This window comes from Lolium rigidum, chromosome 7 (assembly GCF_022539505.1).
Source record: "Lolium rigidum isolate FL_2022 chromosome 7, APGP_CSIRO_Lrig_0.1, whole genome shotgun sequence".
Classification (NCBI taxonomy): domain Eukaryota; kingdom Viridiplantae; phylum Streptophyta; class Magnoliopsida; order Poales; family Poaceae; genus Lolium; species Lolium rigidum.
The window spans coordinates 335621777-335630631 of record NC_061514.1 but is presented as its reverse complement, the minus strand read 5'-3'; positions in this window follow the sequence as shown (position 1 = coordinate 335630631).

The window sequence follows — 8855 nt, the reverse complement described above, 5'->3', positions numbered from 1 at the left end:
GTAAATTTGACGTAACCTTTTGTACTTGCAATACAAACTTGTATTACGAGCTATGCAAGAATAAATCTTATAATCACATTTACACAAATTTACGTAGCAACAATACATCTCATAATCACGTTTGCACAATTTTATGTCGCAACAAAAATAACTTGATTTAAGGAAAATGCACAATCATATTGGGCGAATAGATTGTATTCTATTGTTCCCCCAAGGGTTCAGCTAACTGAATGAATCAGTTTTTGGATCGTAAGAATTCCACCGATTACTCTCATAGCTCTTGCCTCCCTCCAAATTGTTTTTCTAAAAGAATATTTCTTCTGGCCATCACTAAAATTTTCTGCGACCCTTTGTAATAGTCAGCTAGTCTGCAGCGAAGCAGTGCCGAAGAGAATTGTTCAGGGAATATCTGGTAGAAAGGCTGCTGCTGGAGTTGCCATAAGAGCCCGTGCCCTCTGCCATTTGGGACCACTGCACTGCATCTCCAACACCTGTCTGATGAGGACATGTCGTATGGAGAGCCGCCAATGCTGCCTCCGTGCTTCCCGCTGTCAGCCTAGCAATTTGATACATGTCATCGCAGATTCAAATCACTTACACAATCAATAAGCAAATGATAAACTGTAACTTGAAATATCAATCAGTAAGTAATTAGCGGCAATTGGGAAAGCGAGCCCTCAGTTAAAATTGTTGAAGTGAACTAAGAACTCTCTGAGGAGGCAGTCCATCAGACATACCACTTTCTTTATTGGTGTTCGGACAAGTGTACCCTATCTCTACATATACCTACTTCCAAAGAAAACAACAGAAAGAACATCATGGGCAACATGTGCCCTCAGTTACCATTTCTCGTGCGTCCTAGCCCAAATAGACATAAATATTGTCCAAGTTTCAAAAATATTGTTTCAGTAATAAGTGGCTGATGTATGTATGATAAGATAACAAAATCAGCAACTCATTACATGAAGGATCATAAGTTATTCCTTGGCGACATGCAGAAGGTGAGCCAAGATATTCTAATATTTTACATGAAAAGTTGGATACCTAATCATAAACTTGTTGGAATAAATGATAAAATAAAACCAAGACATTAAAATATTAAACTATTAAACTAGCTACATCTTTTTTTGGAACACCCCAAAAAGGTTACAATAATCTAGCACTCCAGAAGATCTAAAAATATAGGTTTATATGAGAGTTAGCTGCATCTATTTCTTTTGCACACAGAGAGCTAGTTATTTCAGAACTACCAAATTCAGCATTCAACTAATTGATAAACTTCTAGTCCTTGACAAATCGATTGATATGTTTTACCCAAACAAGCATGCAAGAAAAAATTATGAACTTGTGTTTTATAACAAGTAAGAAAAACAAGCTTTCGGAACATGTGTTCTATAAGATTGTGCATCTGACTATATTAGGGAGGGTTTCTATCCTTTAGTGCTTTGTTTTCTTTGTTGTATTTTCAGCCATAGATGTACAGGCTGTCAGGAACGTAATATGTTAATTCAAAATGATTGGAAGATAAATTCATTTGGGATAGAATCTGTTGTATACTTACATTAGAAAGCTGAGAATGGAATGAGTAGAGAAAAATAGGGCTGAATGAAAAGAAACGGCATGAAGAAAACTTTGACCTTTCAATGATAACTTCACTGAATAGCACACTCTCATCTAGCTAGCTAGAATCGTGTGATTACTGACCAAAATAGCACATTTCCATCTCGTTTATGTTACAGAAGACTAACAAGTAATAATCTGAGTGAGCAGTCAAAATTCTTGTTATAAAAATTACTCCTGGTTTGAGGGCAGGTTAAAAAAAAATCAGCCAAATATTGACATGATGGGTGAGTGTCAGTATGAGTCCGCCTCATTGCAACTGAAATAAATCTAATGGGGACATTGGGGTTTGATGCAGCACTAATCAGTTTTTCCAATTCTAAATTGCCTGAAGTTACAAATTTGCACATTGCACACGAAAAAATTACAATGGGTTCTGCTAATGCTCAATTCCACGTAGTTTTTATAAATCTTGTCAAGGTATGATCATTGAAGAGTTTCTGGATTTCATTTTCTTTGAACAAAGGCTATCTTAACCATTGCTCTGTACTCCTATGTCTTCTTCGGCAACAGGACATATTTATCAGCTAACATGTATTAGTCTCCACAAGAATATCGGGACACAAATTCCCAGCAAGAAAAAACAATGGGCAACAAATTGATGGTTTAGTGGATAGTTTCACAGAGTACACACATGACAAATGATCCATGAGAGAACAAATGCATTACCTGACATCCATGGGCGTGAACCGCCTGCAGCCACCACCCGCCATGCCGTCCGACAACAAGGAGGCACTCACCGCGCGGTCCGCGCCACCATTCCGCCCGCCCGCCTCACCGCCACCGAGTCCACCCACCGACCACAACTCTGTATGTGAAAAATGTTAGTGAACTGAGATTTGGAAAGCTCTGCGGTGCAAATTTACGACAGCCACATCACATGTACTTCTCTTATTATGAAAACCTCTACCAATGTAGTATTTGGCAATTCCGTATGCTTAGTAAAATAGGGAACAATTTCCAGTGTACTAAAAAAATCTGTTCATATAATCATTTGTAGTGTCTTGCTTCCCAGGTGGTAGTAAAATAGGGAACTACTAATTTTTGCCTATGTGCAATTTTGCACTGACTGTTCTTCAGGTAAAACAAGGAAGCCAGGATAGAATGAGAGGTACTATGCACTCTATGCTTAGGAGTTTACATAAGAGGCAGAATCAAAACCCATTAATCAAGTTCAGAGATATGTTGTGAGTTATGCTATTCATTATCCACCGTTGATTTGTTAAAATGACACTAGTTCCTGAATTTGTGGACATGGAAAAAAAAGGAAGCATTGGCCTAATGTGCTGTAAAATTGTGCCATCTAAGAAATATTGTCATGGTCTTATGTCCCCATAAAAAATGTAACATAAGAAGTACCCACATCAACTTTTGGCCCGATGTAAGAATTGCCAGAATCCTATTAACATAGATTTTGTTAGTGATTTTTAGATAGTTATGAAGATCTGAGATTTGAACCCCTAGAATGTGTCCTACATCTATTTTGAGCTAAGCTTATTTCTTCAAGCTAATATAATTCCCAAAATTAATCAGTATAATTACACATGAACCAAATTATCATGCATATAGCCAACTTTGTATTGCCTAATCCTTTCAGTATGAACAAGATAACGTAAAAACTACATAGATCTGATAATGTTTATAATTTAATAATGAAGATTTGATGGACTATACATATAAACAATAGTAGCGCTGAACCTGAGGAGAGACAACAGAATTGGTAGCTCTGTTTATGGTGAGAGATTCGGACTGGTAGCAGACTAGCAGGACTCGAGGCAGCCGTGGGTCTAATATGGAGAGATTAGCTCTTTTTGATTCGTCCCTGACATCAAACCTCGTATCGCCCGGACCAGATCACCGCTCATTCTTTTCCAGTTTTGGCTGAGTAGGACAAAGGCGTACATTATCAAATCTTACAGAGGCCATAATAAAATTCGTGCAAGCAGATTGAGACGAGCAATAGGTACCTAGCAAGGAGATGCAACAATACGCGTAGAAACTGAGGCGGAGGCGGCCGGAGTCACCAGTTCCGCCACTCACCGGCCGCTCATTAAGAAGCAAAACGCCAGCTTCAATTGGAATAGATATAAATCGAATTTGCAGCTCCATAAACAACAGGTCATGTTTGATAACTAATACAAAAAAGGTGATGCATCGCATCTGGACCGAGCAGAAATTTGGGTGCCCTGCTAGAAAATACACATGAATTAAAATTCCGTTTGCCTATGTTGACCAATTGATCTAACCAAGAACAGATTCAAGAGTACATGCAACTGGATCTATCTATACCAGATCAATCGCTGCTGCAGATATGCCATTCGCACAGTTATGGTAACTTGCATAGTTCTAATTCACCATATCAAAGAACTCTAGATACAAAAAATAAGAATTTTACGTCATGATCAATCGCAATCCATACTGCTCCTACAGACAAAACAATCATTCATGCCCTCCGGATCGGGAGTGATAAAGGTAAGAGTAAGGGGGCAAGTCCGCTCACCTCAGCGCTTGCAGTTTTAGATAAAAGGCCAAAGGCCCGACGTTAAATTAATAACGCCCTTAACGGCGACAAGATACACACTGCTGAACCCAGCTTACACGAAAGAACCGCAGACTCACACAAAGATAGGACTACCAAGAGCGCTACCAGCAGAAGAGGGGGGAACCAGGACACTACCACTAAGGAGACTAAGCCGAAGCATCTGATCTAAGCACTTGCAAGACGGGCAAAGACGTTGGGCCGGGGCTCACCCGAGAGCGCGGGCACATCAACAGGCTATGCACAACGTCGAGACTACTATAACCTACGCAGTCATCGCCACCCAGAGCCGAGCGCCATCGCCCACACACATCCTCTGACAAACACGAACTGGTAGAAGCCAGCAGAGAAGCGCCGAGGGTGCAGAACAAGGAGCAAGCTTTGCTGAAGCCAGCGGAACGAAGGACCGACGCCGAGGCACCGCCACTCAGCCACACCAACTGCAGGGAACCATACAGAGTGAGCTCCAAGGCGGCGTCTTCAAGAAGACCACGACGCAAGAGCGCCGACACCGCCCGATCCGAAGACCTTAGGTTTTCACCCGGAGCATGTAGACAAGCCGGGAGCTGCCACATCGACGCCTTCAGAAAGGGAACGACGTCCATGGACGCCGCCGTCGTGGCCCAGGAGGTCAAGGGTTTCCCCTCGGCATATGCTCCCTACCAGCTACATAGGGTACTGACCGTCGCCTGAATGACGAACAGACCGCCGTCACACCGTGCAGCTCGCCAGTGCCACGCCGCCCACGCGACCATGGACACTGGCCAGCACTAGAGCCTCTGGCTCGCACGGCAACCAGGAAGACTCCCACCATCCAGGGCCGCCGCCCCGGTTTCCAAACTCTGCGCGCCATCGGACTGAAGGAGAAACCAAAGCACCACCACCGTGAAAACCAACGCCCAACAGCCAGAAGGCGCTCGAGCAAACGGACCGCCACAAAGCCACCAGAACCCGTCGGGTGAGAACCATCCCTCGAACTGCGACAGAATACCATCTAGGGTCGCCAGATCTGGAGGGGAGGAGACGAATCGCATGCCAGGGCCACAGGCCCTGCCCCAACCCGAAGTCGCGGCGGCCGGAGACCCCTGTCCACCGGCCACACATCCTCGGCCACCGACCAGCGACGTGCAGCCCCCAGCTGCGAGCGAAGCCAGATCGGGAGGTGGAGGGCGATGGGCTTGCAAGGGCCTGGGCCCAGCCCTGGCCCAGGGGATCGAGGCGGCCGGAGACCCCTGTCCGCGGCCGCGCTGCTCGCCTCGCTGCTGTTGCTCACCGCGGCGGCAAGACCTGACGGCCGCAACACCACCGCCGTCGAAGACGCCACCCTGACCACGCCGGACCGCCACGAGAAAGGAGCTCGCTTCCTCCCCCAGATCTTCCCGCGCGCGAAGTTCGCGCCGCCCGCCACCAAGGCTGCTCCGGGGAGCTGCCGCTGCCTCGAGCGCGCCCCGACCTTGGTGTCTCCGCGCCGCCGCCGAAGGAGCCACGCCGCCGCCCCCACCAACCAACGCGGCGCCCTCGCCGGCCGCGGGGGCCCGCGCCGCCACCTCCGCGCGAGGGAGAAGAGGGGCCCCGCCGCCGCCGCCGCGCGGGCTTTGCCCGGCGACGGCCTCTGGCGGCGGCGAGGAGAGGGGAGGGGGGGAGGTGGACTTGGGGAGGTGCCACCAGGGGAGGCCCTCGGTCGCGCCCGGGCGCGACGCGAGGAGCCTAGCCGACAGCCGACATCTCAATCACCTCAGCGCTTGCAGTCCTGGTTGAACTTGGATTATTGAGGCCCTCCTACGGCGGTCGCCGTGTGGGTCGATGGTGAAGTTCGGTACGGGCTTCCTGCCTCGGCCGCAGGACTTGTTCGGCCTTACCGATGGAGCAGGAGGCGATTGACGGAGGGGATCTGGAGACAGAGCAAGAGGAGGCCGAGGCCGCCCTCAAACACCACCCTCCGTGCTCCCCGACATCGATGCTTATTTGGCCCGCAGCCACCAGCCGCCGCGCTGCAGCGCCGCTGGTAACCACCACCCCTTTGCGCCACGCCGCCGATCCAGCCGGCCGATCACGGCGCTGTCGATTCCACCCTTGAACGGCGACAGAGCTAAGGGCGACAAGAGCACGCAGACCACAGCCATCGCTCGCCGGCGGTCACTCGCCGCTGCCGCGTCTGGCAACCGCTCGGCACCCGTGTGCGCACGATTGAAAAACCCGGGGAGAAATGAGGAGACGGGGTCGTTGGCCACTAATGAGCTACAGTCCCGGTAAAATTACCTGGCTAGGCGGTGCGACCCAGAACTAGGTCTGATGAACCAACCGGGCGGTCTGGCTTTCGGTCGACCGACCTGGGAGCAGAATTATTATTCTACACCTAGGGTGTTTAATAGAGTTTCTCTCTCTCTCTCTCTCTCTATATACAGGTTTCCTTATATGATTCATGGTGCCCGGGCACCATGGTGCACCAGTTAGTTTACCTATATATATATATATATATATATATATTCCTATATAGGTAAACTAACTGGTGCACCATGGTGCCTGGGCACCATGAATCATATAAGGAAACCTGCACAACAAACTGGGAAGTGATTTGTCTCTGTCTCTGATAATTGGAAAGTGCATTCTCTCTCCTGTTGACATTTGGAAAGTGATTTTCTCTCCCTTATAAACATATGATGCAATCTGGCACCCACGATGTAATTGTACGGTCATGATGTATGGTGCCCGGGCTCCATGGTGCCCCAGTTGAGCTTCTATATATATATATATAGAACATATTCATACTACACCCGGGTGTAGTTACACCCACGCGTGTTTCTCATAATATAGAGAGTATCTATCATAACCGGATAGGTTGTACATGTAGTATGAAGTATATAAAACTATTTTGGAAGTATATATACTACTTTGTAGGTGGTATATACATTTTTTACGTAGACTCATTTTTTACGTATACATATGCATATATTTCGGATATATACTGCAAACTATGGGTTCACTTGCATTTTTTTCACCAAACTTGGTTTGGAGTATATTAGATATAGTATACGAACATACTTAAACCGATAAAGTATCGTATATACTTCCGTATGGTAGTATATTAGATATGGGTGTAACTACACCCAGGGGTAGGAAGTATTTATCCTATATATAGAACATATTCATACTACACCCGGGTAGGGAAGCACTATTCTGAAACTGGTGCTCAGAATAATATTTTGAGCATCTCCGGCTCCTATATAAGGATTCTGGCCGAACGGCCCGCTCCGACCGAGACCTGCCTCCACCTGCCTCGATCCCGCCCCGCTTCCACCCCGTCCCCGCCGCCACCTCGCAACCGCCTCCACCCCGCGCCCGCCCCCCGCCTACGCCCCGCCCCCCGCCTCCGGCGCCGTCGCGCGGCGACCGAGCTCACGCGACATCTTCTTCTCCGGCGAGCCAAATTCTTCTCCGGCTCTAGATCCCGGTCGAATTCTTCTCTGGCGCGGCCCCCTCTTCTCCGGCGAGTCTCTTGAGGGATCTCTGCAAATTCTTCAGCTCTAGGATCCTTCTCTGCAAATGCTGCAGTGCCAAAATCATAGTTGAAATCTTGGATTTTTCTGTATAAATTGTCTGAAAATCAAGAAATCCAAGCAAATGGATCCTCCAAAATCTAAGAAGATGCAGAATCGACTAAAAAAAGTTGAAGATGTCGTTCCTACAAGATCTTCACCTCGATTTGCTCACAAATCTACTTTGCTCTCAGATAAAATAAGGGAAACATGTATATCTGCAGCAGTTACTCCTTTGAAACGAAGTACATCTGAACAAAATGAGGTGAGATAATGTTGTACAACTAGAAACTATAATCTTGATCTTCTTAGTGTTAAAACCTGAACTTGTCATGTAGTAATTCTAAAAAAGTGATGACATTATACTTGTCGAATATTGAAATTGTACTTATTCTGTATGCTTATTGTACTTCTCTGCTTCTACTGCAACTCCAGTACTTCTCTTTGAACTTAGTAATGCCCGTATCCTGTACTTCTCTATTTTGCTACTTGAACTTAGTAATTCTTTTGTCCTGTACTTCTCTGTTTCAGCACTTGAACTCATTAATGCCTGTGACCTGTACTTCTCTGTTTTGCTACATGAACTTAGCACTTGAACTTAGTAATCCTTTTGTCCTGTACTTCTCTGTTTCAGCACTTGAACTCATTAATGCCTGTGACCTGTACTTCTCTGTTTTGCTACTTGAACTTAGCACTTGAACTTAGTAATCCTTTTGTCCTGTACTTCTATGTTTCAGCACTTGAACTTATTAATGCCTTTGACCTGTACTTCTCTGTTTTGCTACTTGAACTTAGCACTTGAACTTAGTAATCCTTTTGTGCTGTACTTCTCTGTTTCAGCACTTGAACTTTAGTAAATTGAACTTAGTAATGCTTGTGAGCTGTACTTATCTGTTTTGCTAGTTGAACTTAGTAATGCCTGTGTCCTGTACTTCTCTGTTTCAGCACTTGAACTTTAGTAAATTGAACTTAGTAATGCCTGTATCCTGTACTTCTCTGTTATGCTAGTTGAACTTAGTAATCCTTTTGTCATGTACTTCTCTGTTTCAGCACTTGAACTTAGTAATGCCTGTGACCTGTACTTCTCTGTTTTGCTACTTGAACTTTAGTAATTGAACTTAGTAATGTCTGTGTCCTGTACTTCTCTGTTATGCTAGTTG